This window comes from Pongo pygmaeus, chromosome 11, assembly GCF_028885625.2.
Source record: "Pongo pygmaeus isolate AG05252 chromosome 11, NHGRI_mPonPyg2-v2.0_pri, whole genome shotgun sequence".
Taxonomy (NCBI): Eukaryota; Metazoa; Chordata; class Mammalia; order Primates; family Hominidae; genus Pongo; species Pongo pygmaeus.
This window is the reverse complement of record NC_072384.2, coordinates 127,335,397-127,354,461: the sequence shown is the minus strand read 5'-3', so window position 1 is coordinate 127,354,461 and position 19,065 is coordinate 127,335,397. Positions and strand designations below refer to the sequence as shown.

The window sequence follows — 19,065 nt, the reverse complement described above, 5'->3', positions numbered from 1 at the left end:
TCCTTTCTTGGTGTACACATTTTTAATTGACATTTATTAATTGAGTACCAGTTATATATACAATACTGTAATGGATCAGGTAGAAAGTTAGAGATAAGAAACCTCTTAAACAGTTTAGTAAAGGATTGTAATCAAATGTAAGTTTATTCACAGTCTCAGAAAATTACATTTCATGGCATATTTAGAATATGGTATGATTCTACTCTGCCTAGACGTAATTTTACCTTTCAGCTAATGAAATGTAATAATGCAGGTTACAAAAGTTTAGGGTGCTTTTGAATTGCCCTTTTACTTAAGGGCAATCCATTTTAAATAATGAGTCGATGATTAAAATTATAAGTTTAAAGCAAAACAGGAAGTACCTTTATACCCAGTGATAAAACAGTAGTAATTTGGCAATATTCCTTATTGAAGGCCTGTCATATCACATGATTAATGTAACTGTCTGGGTTTTAATGGCCTGATTTTTTTAGGTTCTCTTCTCTGCAAGCACTTAGATAAAACTGAAAAGAGGCAGAGCTTCAGTGTCAAGTCCCTTCCATCCCTTTTCAGTTCCTCTTTTTGCCACCCCCTCGGGGCCATTTTGGTTTCTGGTGGCTTGTTGCTACTGGATAGAATGAATTGATGGTCCTGTAATTTCTTACTTGTTAGGATCTGTGCCACATGCTTTACAGTTACCATCTCATTTAATCCTCACAACCGCACAGTGAGTTAGGTAATTTTATCACTGTTTTACCATGAAACCGCAGCTCAGTGAGGCTGATCAAGTGTCCGAGGTCCCACGCCAGTAAGTGGAGCTGGGGTCTTCCTGCTGTCCAGTGGTCACATGGGTCCAGCAGTGAGTGCCTTACAGGCAGGATTATACACTGGATACCGTTTTAAAGGTTACATATTACATTCTCATTGTATCCCATATCCCTTGGTAAAATGTGTTCTCACTCTGCCTCAACTGGTTAGGAAAACAACTCTGTGTGAATTACACGATATGTGAATTGCACTGCCCGGCAGTGGTTTGGAAATTAGCTCTTGGGAAGTATCTCTGGCCACCTCATCATTTCCTATCATTTCCTAAAATCTTTAGTAGCCTATGCTTGCAGACCAGTGGTAAAGCTGCACCTTGGGGTTAGAGACCAGAGTTAGGCCTGGTGAATGAAATTGCCATGTAATAATTAAGGCCTGTTGACTGCCATAAAACTTCATTGACTGGAAAAGCAAATCTGTGGCTGACTTCCTAATAAGTAGGGCTGAAGTGTGTGCTGTTGATTCAGGGCTTGTTTGCTTTCCTATAGGAATTGGGGACCAGTTTGCTACTGTCTGCTGGCCACAGTGGAAGTTATTAGCACACACAGACCATCCTTTCTTTTTTATTTTTTAGTCTTTTCTAAATTTTGGTACCTTTGAGTCATTATGCCTCTGTGCTCCCCCTGATATTAGAAAATGTGCTGCTTCGGGATCTTTCTCTGCAAGCATCTATGGTTCTGGGAATGAGCTACCTGCACAAGGAATCCTTCTTGTTCTTAAGAAAGATTCTGAGGATGAATTAATACTCAGCAGAAAATGGGAGCGAGCATGTCTTAATATCAGTACTTTTGATATTTCAAAGTTGAAGATGTCATAGACCATGATAGTCATTTACCTGTTACATCAGTTCTACTCATTTATTTGGGATGAGATCTGAGTTGGCAGTTTTGTGGCTTTTTATACCTGCAGGCCTCTCAAGTAGTAAAGATGTGGAGTTGGGAACTAGTCTCAAATTTGTGCCTTGTGGTTCATTTGGTAAAACATGGCTGTAGGGCAGGGCGATGTATTTCACTGAGTTTGGGGAATGCCCTGTTTCTTTTCGGTTCTATCACTTTTGAGCTAACGTACGTGGCCCTACCTCAGTTCCTCCTAACTGAGCCTCTCAGGTGTCAGAGTCACCCGCATTCATTTTGTAAAGAGATAGAAATGTATTGGGTCACAGTTTCAATCCCTCTTCCCTCCCCTGAGCATCGGCCTCTGTCACTGGGCCTTCCTTTCTCCTTAGCCTGAACACTAAGCAGGGTTTAAAAAAAAATACCTGGCTGGGCGCTGTGGCTCATGCCTGTAATGCCAGCACTTTGGGAGGCCGAGGCGGGCAGATCACGAGGTTAGGAGATCGAGGCCATCCTGGCTAACACGGTGAAACCCCGTCTCTACTAAAAATACAAAAAATTAGCTGGGCATGGTGGTGGGCGCCTGTAGTCCCAGCTACTCGGGAGGCTGAGGCAGGAGAATGGCGGGAACCCGGGAGGTGGAGCTTGCAGTGAGCCGAGATTGCACTGGGCAATTCGAGATTGCACTGAGACAGAGCAAGACTCTGTCTCAAAAAAAAAAAAAAAAAAAAAAATACCCGTGTGGAGTCTTTTAAGGAATTCTAACTATTGTAGTTTCCCCCAATGTCCTCTTTGCAGTCATCCAAATCTGTATTGTTCAAGAGCCCTGGCGGCAGAAGTTTCTCATTCTTCTCTAGTTAACTCTTCTAGAACCTAATCCACCTGGAAAATTTCCTCCATGCTTTAATTCAAAACTATTTCTGCAGTCAAAGCCCATTCACCCTACAGACATGGCTTGTGGTGTAGCCTCCTTATTGGCCCTCAACTAAGCCCTCTTAGTATTCATTTATAGAAATTAAATAGTTGGTTTCCTCCTTCCTTTTTGGTTCTTTACTCCTTTGCCACTGAGAGTGTGGTCCTTAGACCCGCAGCATTGGGGTCACTTGTAAGCTGGTTAGAAAGGCAGAATCTTAGACCCCACCCCAAACCTAATGAAGCAGAATCTGCACTTTAACAAAATCCCCAGGAGATCCTAAGCACATTTAAGTTAGAGAAGTGCCACTTTATTCTATATCCTTATAATCTGGATATTTTCTCTGTGCTTTTCTTTAGTACGGCTTAACAGTGGACACTAAAGCTAGACATGGTCCTATATTGATGACTAGGATATTACCAAGTATAGTGGAAATATTTTAGCAAGTGTTTATGTACCTCAACTTATTAATCTAATACCCATGATATTAAAACATTTTGAACTAAATTTGATATGTATTCTTCCTTTACAATACATTCATAGTCACTGAAGACATTTTTGGGTCTTTTTTACTGCTGTATGTTTACCCCCCTCACCTGTGGAAGTCCCCATTTTTTAATTTAGTGATTTGTCAGCCAAGAATCTTCTTTGGCCCTTACATTGAATATCACCTTGATTTCTGTCTTTTGTTAGGATCTTTCCGTTTCACTAAATAGTTATGCTATTAAGATTTTACTGATTTGGTAGTGAGGAGAACCCTTAGTGTCTCACCCTAGTGCTACTACTAACCAGTTGCATGAACTCAGACAACACATTTAATGATTCTTTTTTTTTTTTTGAGATGGAGTTTCGCTCTTGTTGCCCAGGCTGGAGTACAATGGCGCAACCTTGGCTCACTGCAACCTCTGCCTCCTGGGTTCAAGTGATTCTCCTGCCTCAGCCTCCCAAGTAGCTTGGATTACAGGCATGCGCCACCACACCCAGCTAATTTTGTATTTTTAGTAGAGACAAGATTTCACCATGTTGGTCAGGCTGGTCTTGAACTCCTGACCTAGGTGATCCACCCGCCGCGGCCTCCCAAAGTGCTGAGATTACAGGAGTGAGCCATGATGCCTGGCCACTCATTTAATGATTCTAAGTCAACAATACCACACAGTCAAGGAAACCCTCATAATCCCAGGCCTGGGACTTTTTGATTGCTCTGTCCATATTAATTCATGAGCTTTTTATATGGTGGCTTGGTCATGTGGTAGATGCTGCCTGTAGAAATGAGAATAGGGCAGTCAAAACAAACACTGGAATAACTCATCCAGGTGCATCTTTTGGTTAGTCATTCAGACCATCTTTCTTCCCACTTTTATAGAACTCTCAGGTGGGAAAAATGGACTAAGTTGAATTTTTGTTCAGTTTTCATTTTATTTCTTGGATCTATCTCTGGAAAAAGTGCAAGAAAACCACTAAATGGTCGAAGGCAGACGGAGGAGGCCACCATGGGGAAGGGTCCCAGCTTATTGACTTATGGCAAATGGTTCTCAAGTCAACTTCCTATTGACTTTTTCTAACTATGCATTAGAGAAGTGGAAATTAGCAAGGACTTAGCAATCCTCCCATCTCTGCTCAAGAGTCCCTGGGAAGGTCTTTGTTTCTACTGGAAATTCCCACAAAGACAATCCCAGAAGAAATGATGTGGGGCAAGTCAGTGGCTGTGTTTAGGGGTCCTGGTGAGTATTGCTGATGGTTGGGAGTGAAGAGAATTCAGGAAGGAAGAAAACTATCTCTAAAGGATAAGGCTTTCCAAGGACATTTGCCTGGCCACAACTCTTTCTTACATTGTTACAGAAGGAAAGCGTGGAGAAACCAAAGGAACAGGTAGGCCATGGCCCGCTTGTGACATATAATAATTTTATGGGGAAAAAAAGCTTCAGGCAGTTTTTGAGGAGAATAAGCAGATTTCACCATAATGCTGTTAATTAAGTGTTAATTATAGCCTGTTGATGTTTGATAGTAAGGTGAAATTGTGTGGCTCCCTTTTATTTTGAAAGCATTTTGTCAGCGTCTCAGGCTATGGTCTAGAAAGAATAGAAGCTGTTGTTTTCTTGGTGTACTCTGGGACCTGCAACAGCTCCTGTTGCTATATTTAAGGAGGATCTGTTCTTCTTACCACTGCCTCAGGGTTCAATCTGAAAACCCTGGTATTTAACCACCTGGAAATCAACTTGTTCTGTTCGTTGTCTAATTTTTAGAATCTGGAACCCTGTGTACTCACGGATGATGATATATGTGCCCTACGCATCCCCCCTTTGCTGTTTTTTGTCAATATTAAGTTTTGGGAAAGCAGACCTAAAAGCATCTTCCTGAGAAGACATTTTGAACACAGAAACAGCAACTACGATTTGTATCTCATTCTTGCATTTGACTACTGGGTTTTGTTTTGTTTTGTTTGTTTGTTTGTTTTTTGATCATAAATTATCTTCCGAGGTGTGGATATTTATCTTATAAAGTAGAGAAAACCTCTATGAAACAGCGTTCTGATTTAGGAATAGCCTCTTAGAGAATAAAGTTAGTGGATTTATTTTTTAAAGTGAATTTATTTTTTAAAGTCTACTAATTCTGGAACAGAAGGAATCTAATATTTAAGGTTTTGGTTTGGTTTTTTTTTTTTTTTTTTTTTTTTGAGACAGAGTCTCGCTCTGTTTCCCAGACTGGAGTTCAGTGGCTAGATCTCAGCTTGCTGCAACCTCCACCTCCTGGGTTCAAGTGACTCTTGTGCCTCAGCCTCCTGAGTAGCTGGGATTACAGATATGCACCACCACGCCTGACAAATTTTTGTATTTTTAGTATATATGGGGTTTCATCATTTGGCCAAGCTGGTCTTGAACTCCCGAGGCCTCATGTGATCTGCCCTCCTTGGCCTCTCAAAGTGCTGGTATTACAGGTGTGAGCCACCATGCCCGGCCCTTGAGGATTTTTTTTTTTTTTTTACTCTCAGAGATTTGAGGGCAATGAGCGTGATGAATGGGTCGTGTAAGTAATGTGTCTCCTTGTTCACTGCAGCCTTATCTCATTATCTCCCTGAGCTTTGCAAATGATTGTGAAACCAGGTATTTTCTCCATTTTATTAAACTGTTAATTTGTTGCAGTAGGCTGTCCACTGTGTTGTAAGGTGTCTAGTAGTATTCCAGGCCCTTACCCATTAGAAGCCAGTAGCATCTCTCCTCCCCAACCCCTATCCTGGTTATGACAACCAGAAATATCTGCAGACATTGCCAGATGTCCCCTGTGGGGCAAAATTTTTTCACCCACACAAACTGAGAACCATTACCCTAGAGATTTAGTGAAATGCTTGGAGACTACAGGGTGTCTGCAAAGAGAAATTGGTTGAGCCTCACGAGCGTGTTTCTGCCAAAGGCCAGATGGATGGCTTCTGTCTGGTCCTTCCATGGGTCTGAAGGTGACCCCATTTGTTTCCCTTGGGACTGTAGTCCCCTCAGAGTCTCTGTCTTAGTTTGGGCTGTTATTACAAAATTGAGTTGATGGTGGCTTAAAAAACACACATTTATTTCTCACAGTTCTGGAGGTGGGGGAGTCCAAGAACGAGGCACCACAGACCCTGGTGTGGTGTGCCCTCTTCCTGGTTTGCAATGGCCGTCTCCTCATTGTAGCCTTCTGTGGTAGAGAGCAGAAAGCAAGCTCTCATGTTTCATCATAAGGGCACTTATCCCACCCATGAGGGCTCCACCCTCATGACTTAATTACCTGCCAAAGGCCCCACCTCCTAATACCATCATGTTGAGGGTTAGGATCTCAACATATAAATTGCAAGGAAAGACATGTTTCAGTCCATAACAGTCACTATAAATATTTCTTAATGACAGTTCCTTAGCTAAAAGTTGTCACTACCTGTTTATTAAGAATGGGGCACAACTGTCCACGGGATGCTTTTAGCTTAGCCAGACAGGCAGCTCAACCCTGCAATAATGTGATATGCAGTTTCGTTTAAGAATGCTGTTAGGGGCTGGGCACGATGGCTCACACTTGCAATCCCAGCACTTTGGGAGGCAGAGGCAGGTGGATCACCTGAGGTCAGGAGTTTGAGACCAACCTACCCAACATGGTGAAACCCCGTCTCTACTAAAAGTACAAAAATTAGCCAGGCGTGGTTGTGCGTGCCTGTAGTCCCAGCTACTTGGGAGGCTGAGGCAGGAGAATCGCTCCAACCTGGGAGGCAGAAGTTGCAGTAAGCTGAGATCAAGCCACTGCACTCCAGCCTGGGTGACAGAGCAAGACTGTCTCAAAAAAAAAAAAAAGAATGCTGTTAGGGAACTTTTAAGCAAGTGGCTTTTTCCACATTAAAAAGAAAGAGGCTGAAATGTCAGATAATGGAGAAAATAGAGAGGGGCAGGAACAAAGTGGAAGTAAGACTTGAAAGATGAAAGCAAAAGAACAGGAGCTTTGGGGTCAGTAGGTGAAAGGTCGATCCCTCATTGTCAACTGAAAAAATTTTGCCTCTTTACACAAGGCAGTCAGTTAGAAATTTGCACCATTGTCTGCCTCAGTGACCTTAGAGCTGCAAGCAGTGGATGCATTATCAATTATTTTAGATTATCTTTCTGAGATTTCCCTCCCTCCTCTTCCAGCTGCCAACGATTAGATGTGCATCTGGCAGCAATTTCAGTTTTTCATCGTCACTCAAGCAGCATTGACTGGCTAGATCACACTCCTGTTCAGTTCCTTCAGATGAGAGACTGGGGAAAAGAATTTGGAAACAAAAGCCACCGAATTCCCTGCCCCCACCCCCAACAATCATAAACATGCTTTAGAACCTAGAAATAATGCATAAGAATCTCACTGAACACCCATTTAAGCATGTTCATGTGATTTCTTTGTGAATACTTTCAGTAGTATGAGAAGTCTTTCATTAGCAGACTTAGAAAGAGTAGGGGGCTTCAAGCTTCTGATTTTTTTCAAGCAATAAAAGTGGCCTTTCTCATGTTTCTGTAGATAGCATTCATTTGAGATCTTCCCCTTTGTATGTGAGTGCTACTGTCTCAATATTGAATTTGTACTCTTTCCTGTGTAGGTAGACAGGTCCTTGTATAACGTTGTATTACATATCACATCTACGGCTACTTTTACTTTTTCTTTTTGTTCTGGCATTTTCCCCTTCCTCCTTTCTGAAATAACTTTGTCCTTTCTTCGCAAGATGCATCTTCATTTTGGCTTCTGATTCAGTCCTTGCCTGGCATTTGGTTGGTGGATTCATCCTTGCTTGCTAGTTCCACCACATTGTTTTTGGCTGGTGTGTTTTCAGGTACCAGCAAAAGATGTGGGATCCAAGGGTTTCTAGTTGTTCATAATAGTGGTTACACTAAGAGCTAATGATTGAGGGCTTATTATGTGTCAGGCACAATGATAAGAAAATGTCGTGTATTATCTCATTTAATCTCAATGAGAACCCTGTGAAATGGGCAATGCTTACCTGTGTTACAGATGAAAACATCTGGGATTTTGGAGGGTGAGCCACTTGCCTGAAATCACAGAGAAAAGAACACTGAGAGATGGGATAATGGAACTTGTCTTAGTTTCCTTTGAAATTTTAATTCAGAAATAAGTTTTGACTTAAACAAAATTATCAGTCTTTAAAAAGCATGACAGCCATGTAATAGCTCCATCTTCATTCTGAAAATAACCTTTTTTGGGGTTGAATTCCCTAAAGTACATTTTTAAATTCAAAATCGCGTACAGGTTACTCACTTGTCACCCAGAAAGAGGCAACTCAAGGGAAACACACATTTATTGCATTATTACTTTACTGTAAGCAACAGTTAATAGCTTCCTCTTTAACATGAGCTAATTAATATGGTTCCTGCCTATGTATGGCCTTCTGAAATCCAAGATGAATGGTATACTTTTCCTTGCTCCTTTTACATTGACTTTTGTTGAAGAATTGCTATCATAGCCCAGAAATCTTTATGACTTGCATTTCCATAACAAATATTCTTCAGGTAAAGCAAATGAGAATTGTGGGTCAAATACATTTGACATATGCTGCCATATACTTATATTATAATCAGTTTCAACTGGTTTCAGAGAGGGAGTGTTTCTTCAATAGTTAGACCACTTTGTTTTTTTTTTAAAGAACAGTTCGCTTCAAAGAATCCCAGATCAAATTCTTCTCAACATTTTCCCCCTGATATTCTCCTCAACGCAGAAAGGAAAACAAAGGCTAAACCTTTTTTGCTTCTGTAAGATGATGGCTTCCTGGAGAGGTTCCTTAGATCAGGGGTCTCCAACCTTTTTGGCACCAGTGACAGGTTTCATGGAAGACAATTTTTCCATGGCTGGGGGTGGGGGGATGAATGGTTTCATCAGGCATTATTTTCTCATGAGGAGCATGTGCAACCTAGATCCCTTGCATACACGGTTCATGATAGGGTTCACACTCCTGTGAGAATCTAATGTCGCTGCTGATCTGACAGGAAGCCGAGTTCAGGTGCTTATGCTCATCCACCATTCACCTCTTGCTGTGGAGCCCGGTTCCTAACAGGCCATGGATCTCTACTGGTCCACAGCCTGGGAATTTAGGACCCCTGCCTTAGATGTATGTTGTAGGGAAAATCTTCTACTGAGGTTGAGCTTGCCCCTATTAGAAACTGTTGGGAGTGGCATTGTCCTCTGTTAGGCCTGTTTAAGGATCAGAAAAACCTATGGGAAGATCATGGCCCCACAGCTGAGGTACCTCATGGTTGTTTTGGAAGATGCTTGTTCAATTCAGTAGATTTTTCTTACATGACCAAGTTCTTCCATAAAGTTAACCACAACCCATATTATCGGGGACTCCAGCTAAAACTTGCGGTGAGTAGGAAATAGATTAAACACAGGTTTTCCCACTTCTCCAGCTGCCAAAAGTGATGTCAGTGGTGTTAATGATTCTTACCTCAGTCTGCTGCAGACCAGGGATGTCTATGCAAATGCTTGTTCAGTGCCTGATTCCTGGGCTATTATGGAAAAACTGATGATGCTTGAGAAACAATTGGGTAGTCAGACAGTTACTCAAATGTAAAATCAAACGCTTGCTTTCTTGAAGCAATTTGACTCCAGGGAGAGGGCAAAGAATGAGAAATCTATTAGTTTTTAACAAAAAAAGCAAAGGCAGTGAAAATAGGGTCTGCCTGATTCCCTTTTGTCTAATTATAGAAATTGCAGTATTGCACACAATTTTCACCATCCATACACTAAATGAAGTTGTGATTGTAATGCAAGTCTACTGGTTTGTATCAAAGCCAGACCTATAAAACCTATATCCTGTAATCTGACCATTACAAAGAAAACCCCAAACCCAAAAGTGATGTGAAATTACAATAGAAACCTCAGAACTGAAATGAAATTTCTGTGAGGGAAAGGATCCTGCAGAAATAGTGCCCATGAAAGCAGAAGAAAGGCATTCGTATGACATTCTCACTTAGTAGGGAATATTCTGTCATATTACCTTCATGTCTTTTTGTAACAGGTTTATTTTGGTTGAGCTCTGTTAAAATTAAAGCTTCCTGGCTGGGCACGGTGGCCCACACCTGTAATCCCAGCACTTTGAGAGGCCGAGGCGGGTGGATCACGTGAGGTTGGGAGTTCGAGACCAGCCTGGCCAACATGGTGAAACCCCGTCTTTACCAAAGATACAAAAATTAGCCAAGTATGGTGGTGTGCACCTGTAATCCCAGCTACTCGGGAGGCTGAGGCAGGAGAATTGCTTGAACCCAGGAGGGGGAGGTTGCAGTGAGCCTAAATGGCACCATTGCACTCCTGCCTGGGTGACAGAGTGAGACTCTGTCTCCAAAAGAAAAAAAAAAATTAAATCTTTCTGCCTGAGAGTACATGTGGTCCGACTTGAAATGAAGAGGGACTTTTTTTTTGTTTTTTTTCCTAAGTCCTTTTACCTTGAATCTGTCATGTACATAGGACAAACTATAGTATTGGTAAAAGGGAGATTGGGAACATTTTGATTTACATTTGAGGGGAGAAGCTATTATGGTCTTGACCTCATTTTCTTTATCAGCATGCTTCCTGTTAATAAAAAGAATGGGAAATAACAGAAGTGGATATTCTTTGGCTTAAAAGATATATTAATATTTATTCAGAGTTCCTCAATATATCACTAACAGAATACTTTTAATTACTGAGAACTAAATCTTGTTTTAGTCTGTCTTCTCCACAAATTCCTAACCATCCTGAAAAGTTTCCAGGATCTACTTCTGCCTTTGGTAGCTGGGGAAGGAGAAATTCACGAGACTGACAGAATTCAGCCCAGTAGCCTCAGCCAGAGCTGACAGGCTTGATGGTCGACTTTCGGTCTTCTTTTTTTTTTTTTTCATAATGCGTGTGCCTTTCTTCATTGGTGGTCTCCTGAAGTCACCAGCCCTGCCAGAAGCTTTTTCACTGGGACAAAAGGGGAACTGGAGCGAGATGGCCTCTCACATGTTGGCAACTCTCCCTGAATTTTCTTCCTTGGCAACACTGCACACTGGAAGATCTGGCCAGCAACCTTGTTATTTTCACCAGCCCTCTCCCATGTGACTTGCACCAGGCAAAAGTGCTATTTAAGCAGCTCCATTAAAGCACTGGCTTGGCTGTTTGGCTTACCCTTTGCCATTTAAGACCACAAAACCAAGTTCTTTCCAGCTCAATCCTGGCCTGTTTTAAAAGAAGTTGGTTTCCTTTCTTTAACTAAAATGGCTTTCTCCTTTCAACATCCAAGTAGCAAACATGTTGGTCTTACCTCTAACTTTAGCTCAATCTTCACTTGATGTGTGTGATTATGATCTGAAGGCTTTAGAGTTGAGAATTGAGCATTCACTGGTTAGTTTTCTCCTTTTCCAAGCTTCAGCTTGCCCCCATACTTCCCAGCTGTCCCTTGTAAAGAACAAGGAGATTATACCATGTCCCAGACTTTAGAGGCTCTCTGGATTTAGCTCTTCTTTTTGTATCAGCAATATGACCATAGCTAATAGCACTGGACCAGGAGAATGCAGCTTCCTCCTTCTGTGCTACTAACTCAAATGCTAGAATGAAGGCTTTAAGCTGGGAACTTCCTTTAATAAGTGTTTCACAGTCTATCCATAGGTCAGTGGTCATTTTTATTCATCTGAGATTTTATAGTGGGATTTTATTGAGGTATGAATTTTAATGAAGAACACCCATCTATTACCAGAACTATAAAGGTATTTGAGACTGATGATAATATGTGTGTGTGTGTGTGTGTGTGTGTGTGTGTGTGTGTGTGTGTGTGTGTGTGTTTACTGGGCTCATTTGAAAGATTCAGGTATGCTGAATGTGTGTGTTGTAAGGTGCTTTATTAATAAGCATTCTAGAAGACATGATTTACTTCCAGTTAGTGGTACTGTAAATTAAGTGTATCAGCAGTGAGGTAACTGAAGAATTGTGGTAGGAGGGAGGGGTACGCAGCTTAATGTAATTGTGTGAAATAAGAAATCAACAGACGTGCGAAGACAGAATAGAGAGAGGTTACAGGCATCATTGTCAGAATCTTGCAAGGTAGAGAGCTACCCACTGACCCCTCTGCTCTCATGAAGGGAATCTTTTCTAACCTGAGAGGAATCCTTCTGTTCTCCTGGCTCTTCCAAATATTTTGCCTGTGCCATTCCTTTAAATACTGAGGCTTTTGGAAACTAAAGCCAGGGAGCCAGAAGATTTTCCTACTTTCAAATTCCGACTCTCCCCATATTATACAATGCATTGAGATGATGGGAAAGGGATGGAATACCAGGAGGCTTTAAAAAGTTGGGTAACATTTCAAAAAATTTGTCTCATCATGGATTTTTAAGAATGGGAATGATCTAAGTATGATTAAAACAGTATTTTCCTTTCCTACTTAGACTTTTTGGGGGGTCATTAAATGCAGCATTTTAAAAGTTCAAATCCTTTAGGTAGATTGTGAGATTACAACCACAGCTGAGTAGTGGTTTTTCTGGTGGCGGGGAATATAAGTCATGTTTATTTCTTCTTTACATCTTCCTGTATTTTATACATTTTCTGTATTATATTCAAGATACATTTAAAAAAAACACAGCTGTTTATGTTAACTGAAAGAGAAATATGCTGTTTTGATTCATTTCTTTAAGTGGAGGAAATTAATTTATATTAATTTTATAGTTCCATCTACAATATAAGATTTCAAACAATGACCTCTATTGAAAAAAAGTCATCCTACGGTCATTTTTTTAAAGCACAGTTGGATAAGGAGGAGTTACTTTCTAACAATTTAGTATATGACATTGGCCAAGCAACTTAAAATATTTTACTCTTATTTCCCTAGTAAAAGTAGAAACAACTAGCAATGCCCCAACTAGGTTTGTATTACTATATTGCCCTTGATTTAACATATTAGCAAGAAGTTTCAAAACATATAAATACAGGATAAAAACATTTGTCAATTGTTTTGACCAAGAATGCATTGCTGAAAGTGTACAGATCTTTCCATCATACTTATACTCTTGTGCTGTTTCCAGCTGCTTTCCCAGTAAAAAACGATCAATAAGCTGAGACAATGTAAAAGGAAGCAAAGTCTTTATTTGTTTTTCAGCTATTGTAGGCATAGTTTAAGTAGGTAGAACCCAGAAGATGTAAATTCCTACTAGATGCAATAATGCAATAATCCATAGGTCTCAAGTAGCGTTGCTCAAGTGTTGACTTATTTGATAATGCTTTAAAAATTACATTTTTCATTACTGGCAATAGGATTAGGTGGGTTTTATCTTACGAGAATATACACGCAGAAAGGCATAGTAGATACTGATGTGGTGATGAAATTTTGTCAAAATGTAATTTCCTGCTACTAAATCTCGTGACAGGTGCATTGTATTTCTGCCTTCAGAAGTTATTCCCCAATGATGTAACCAGAGAGAATGCATTGTAGGAACATCACCACTTGATATTTGCACAGTATCTTCTCTTAAGGAAATGTTTTGCTTTTTTGTTTCCAGTTTCTGCCTGTTACAAATGAATTTTTGCATTTGTAAAACTTTGTAGCAGTATTTGCTACCTCTGGTCTGTCAATTGTCTCCCTTCAGTCAATTGAAGTGGTGTATATATAAAGTGTATTAAACATATGTACGCCTATGCAGGCTTTTCCCCTGCTTATTCCAGTCTTTATCATTGTATTTATGCTTATTGCATTGAATGACTGACTCCAAGACCCTAGTATGGGCATTGCTTTTTTTCTTTTTTAAAAAATATATTAAGTTACGCAAATGTTTGCCTTTTTTGAGTGAGTTGCTTTATTCAAGTTCAGCCTTGCTTGATTGTGAGTATGTGGAACTAGGGAGATACAGACAGATGAACTTTAGTCTCATTAAGCATATGTTGAGGTCTGTCTCTAAAGTGAGGAGACTTCCTTTCCAACAAACTCATCAGAGCAAGTGTTGTACACAACTCTGATTTTGGAACTTCGGTTTCGGAACTCTTTGGCTTTAGATAATACCTCGCTGGGAACAATTACCCAGCTTAATCAGTCCCATTATTCACCATATTTGGCTCTCAAAGCTTTTTGGCTGTCTCCAAAGATCAAACATGTCCTCAGAGGGCTAAGACTGGCTGCTATAGAGACTATTCAAAAGAATATGCCCAAGGCTGAGCAGGCATTCCAAAAATGCTGCAAACAATGGCTGCATGACTGGAATAAGTATGTAGCCCCCAAGTTGGCTGTTGTGAAGGGCAGTTCTCACTGAAGGATGTCCATGTCATTATTTGGTAGCTAAAGTTTATGTGCCTACACAGATACACACACCCTGTACAAAGACAAACAGGTGTGAACTTCAGACTTTCCCTTTTGAGACAAGTGTTGATCAGGACTTAAGATAAGGGGCTTTGAAAAGTAGTGTGCTAAGTAAGACTTTGGAAGGAAGGTATCAATGGACTTGATACGTCCTTTTATTCCCTGCTCTTTGAACATACTTGTGGATAATGACAGGGATCATTTCCAAGTGGCCCAAAGCAATAGATTTCAGCACCCAGTGAAGCCACATTTTTTTCCCTCTCCTCACAGGGCCCTGGGTCTCTGTCCTTATGCATCCGTGCAGGTTGGTACGTGTGATGATAAAAGAGGGTACAGTGTGTTCCTGTACTAAGCTGTTCACCCACCCCTTCTGGAGAAGAGCCAGATATGAAATGAAAAACATAGCATATGCCCTTTGCTTTTCCCCCATTTTATGTTTGGCAGTTTGTTTGTCTGTCACAAGTCCTTTAATAAAGTGTGGCCTTCCTGCCTAATTAGGGGCCCAGAGCTGTGAAGCTCTGTTAAGCGCTAATCTAGAAATTCTGGTGGGAACATTCCTATATGCATTCAGGAGAAGCTTGATAGTCAATAAGAGATCTGGAGCTTGTTGTGGGGAGTTTCCTAGCATACCAATGGCTTGTGAAGGGATGGGCTTTCCTTTCATTTGTAGACACCACAATTGTAGACACACAGAGTAAATCCTGTTTCTCTGGCAATTAAAGGGCAAACTTGGAATGCTTCCTTCTTTGTTTGTTTTTATATTGGGATCATCATGCCAAGTCTTCATTAGTCAGTTAAAAAAAACAGTTTGTTTACCTGTCTTTTAGAGGCAGAGTTAATATTTAAAAATAAATAGAAATCTCCTAAAACTAGAGTCATCATTTGGTAAACTTTGACTTATCAGAAAACCATTGCGTAATGAATGATGACTGATCCCAGCCATGATCATTCCCTTCAAGAGGAGACAGAGGGAAAAAGATATGAGGTTGGTCCAAAAGTAATTGTGGTTTTTGCAATTTCTTTTATGGCAAAAACCGCAATTGCTTTTGCACCACCCTAATATATTGGTCCACACTTTCGTTGCATGTATTTTGGAAGCTGTCGCTATCCTTGTAGGTGATGTGGATTATTACTGCCACATCTTGACCTTATGTCAATGTAGCATGTCCTTGTTGTCTCTATAATTAGATAAAGACCTCTTAGCTTGTCATTCAAGGTTCTTCACCATTTACCTCAACCTACATTCGTAGACTTAATTCCTTCTATCCCTCCTTAGATATCTTGGGGTCCAGTGAAGCCACATCCTCTACTTGAGCCTGCTCACGGCTACCATCTCACCCTGTAGGACCTTGTCATATGTTCTCAATGGGAAGTGTCCTTTTCCTTTTCATTTATTTAACTCCTATTTATTAAGTACCACCGTGTGGCAAGCCTTGTGTTATCTTCTGGGACTGCAACACCAAAGCAACATAGACACAATCCCAGTTTCCACATCCCCACATTATTCTTTCTCTTCCAAAACCAAGCCAGGTGTGTCAGTGAGGTGCTCCCCTTACACCCCTAGCTGGGAGGAGTCTTTCCGTCCTCCATGTGTCTAGAGCTATTGCCCCCATGCATGTATCTTGGCATGTACTGATGTCTACTTCACATGCCATGTATTTATGAACAGAACTTGCCTTCCTTTCTAGAATTACTAGCAGGCAGGGCTTCCAACAGAATCCAACTCTCTACACTTCCTAGTATTTAGTGCAACCATGTACTCATTCAACAAGTGTTTCTGATCTACTCTGTGCTAAATACCCTTTGATGCACTCTGTAGATACTGATATTTATAGATATGTTTTGAATGCATGAAAAACAAGGACCTGTAAAAGACTATGTAGTGTAATACTTGAGTAAAAGATGCTTTATGAGGTTGAAAAAGAGTCTTCATTCTGAAGGGGAATCATGGATAGCGCCCCTTTAAAATTTACCTTCTTGACTTGCGAAGAAGAAATGCTGTGCTTCTGCCTAAATAACATTTCTATTAGACGTAAATCTGAATCCTTTTGTTTTCTTATTTAATGATTAAGTAGGTCTGTTTTGCTTGGGTCTCCCTTTGCATCTAAAATTTTCATGTCAAACAATGTTTGTGCACATTAAAAATTGATTTCTGATTTTGTCATGTGAAGCTCTGCAACTTCAAATTCTAAAATCTGCAGCTGACTTTCAACCAGAAGGAGATAGAACACAGACTGACTACAACCCGCTCATATTGGATGGTCATTTTACATAGCAACTGATGATGTATGTTTTTGCTTCAATCACAACACCAAAGAATTTTCTATTTTTCCTTTGCTAAACCTCTGAAACATCCAGATCATGTTGATTTGTTTACAGATTCCACATTGATGACTTTTGGTTAGTGATTTCTTTAGACTCTTGCATTTTGAAATAAATAAAAAGCTAAATACAGTTTGTTGATCATATTTAGGTGGACAGTACTATTTGTGCCTGTAACTTCAGTTTATGTGACACTGCCGCTTGTAAGACAAAGGTTCTAAAGTAGTGATTGTGCAGTTTGAGATGCCTGTGGTGATGAATTCTTTCATTTTTCTTTTCAGAATGAAGACCTAAATGACCTCAGCAAATCCTCCTCTAACTCATGGGTACCCAGACTCTAAATATTTCATGATTCACAACTAGGACCTCATATCTTCCTCATCAGTAGATGGTACGATGCATCCATTTCAGTTTGTTTACTTTATCCAATCCTCAGGATTTCATTGACTGAACTGCACATTCTATATTGTGCCAAGCGAAAAAAAAAAAATGCACTGTGACACCAGAATAATGAGTCTGCATAAACTTCATCTTCAACCTTAAGGACTTAGCTGGCCACAGTGAGCTGATGTGCCCATCACCATGTCATGAGAGAATGGGTTTACTCTCAATGCATTTACAAAATACATTTCATCTGCTGCTGAAACTATGTACGACAAAGCATCATTGTAAATTATTTCATACAAAACTGTTCACGTTGGGTGGAGAAAGTATTAAATATTTAACATAGGTTTTGATTTATATGTGTAATTTTTTTAATGAAAATGTAACTTTTCTTACAGCACATCTTTTTTTTGGATGTGGGATGAAGGTATACAATGTTCTGTTGTAAAGAGTGGAGCAAGTGCTTAAAACAAGGCTTAAAAGAGTAGAATAGGGTATGATCCTTGTTTTAAGATTGTAATTCAGAAAACATAATATAAGAATCATAGTGCCATAGATGGTTCTCAATTGTATAGTTATATTTGCTGATACTATCTCTTGTAATATAAACCTGATGTTGAGCTGAGTTCCTTATAAGAATTAATCTGAATTTTGTATTTTTTCCTGTAAGACAATAGGCCATGTTAATTAAACTGAAGAAGGATATATTTGACTGGGTGTTTTCAAGTGTCAGCTTAAAATTGGTAATTGAATGGAAGCAAAATTATAAGAAGAGGAAATCAAAGTCTTCCATTGCATATATTGTAAACAGAAGGAGATGGGTGATTCCTTCAAATCAAAAGCTCTCTTTGGAATGAACAATGTGGGCGTTTGTAAATTCTGGAAATGTCTTTCTATTCATAATAAACTAGATACTGTTGATCTTTTCTTCTGTCCCCTCACCCCACCACTTCTGTAAGTTTTCCGCTCTATTCCCACCATTTTTTTCTGTGCACACATTATGATATATTTCATTTCCTGCATTGTCTTGAGAAAGATGATAAGACAAGTGAGCTCTTGCTAACCAGAAGTTAAAATTCCAGTAAGTATTTTTCATTATGACGAGGGCTATGTGTCACCTTCCCTAAGACCCTTACCTTATCTCATATTTTTTGAGAACTTCCAGTATTACATTATTTAACTGAATGTAATTGGCCCATTTGCCTTGGTGGGTGCTGGCCTATTAGTGATTAGTTAACAAAACACAGTGTACAGAGAGCACAGAAAAGCTTAATGACCTGCTTTTGAAACACCTAGCCAGCAGTGAAAATGTTAATTCTTTTCTTGTTTGGGAAGTATACATGTCTTGGAATTTTTTCCATGTGAAAAAGAAATGGCAATGAATGCATTTAAAGATATTGCCGACAGATTTTTAAATTTTTTTACCAGGAAACTTCCTAAAGGTTAAATGGATTAATGCAAATATCAGGCTCCCTCTGAGTCTGTGGGAGCCTCTATCTCTCTATCAGGAATTCGCATCCCTACTATTGGAAGGAGCAACATTTTATTTCTCTGAACGCCTAAGCTTCCTGGGTGGGAGTGGGGACTACAAGGTAGGGGCCAGGGTTGGAGGGCATTGTAGTGGCTGCTGCCTCCTGATGAACTGTTTGGGGACCCCAGCTCTCCTCAAAAGGGAGGGGAGATAAATGGAACCCCTCACACTGCTGAGGCCCGTGTTACTGTTCATTCAGCCAGATGGCATGTACCTCACAGACTGTTGTGCAATGTTCGTTGTTGCAGATTTTAATCATTTGCATGCTCATCAATTTCTAAGATAAATAGGGTCTAGAGTCATAAGAATCCATTGTTTTCAAGGAACTTGCAGAATTACATCATTTCCTATTAGTAGAGAGCACTACTCATTTTGAAAATCTGATATGAAAGTTGTTTTTTACTCTTTTGTAAAAAAGACTTTCTTAGTCAAACTAACTTTTCATATTTTCAAGCATTCTGATTCATATTCTTGCTAGTAGAAGAAGAGAGCA

The 19,065-nt window shown here is 40.0% G+C and overlaps 1 protein-coding gene across 2 annotated transcripts in view; it reads left to right on the top strand.

Moving 5' to 3' along the window:
* Positions 1-17,968, top strand: part of IRS1 (insulin receptor substrate 1) — a 69,852-nt gene extending 51,884 nt beyond the window's left edge. For both annotated transcript variants that reach the window (XR_010122890.1, XM_054478448.2), the window contains one exon: positions 16,939-17,968. The gene's annotated coding sequence lies outside the window, so the exon portion shown is untranslated. The remainder of the gene's footprint in view (positions 1-16,938) is intronic.
* The last annotated feature ends 1,097 nt before the right edge of the window (positions 17,969-19,065 follow it).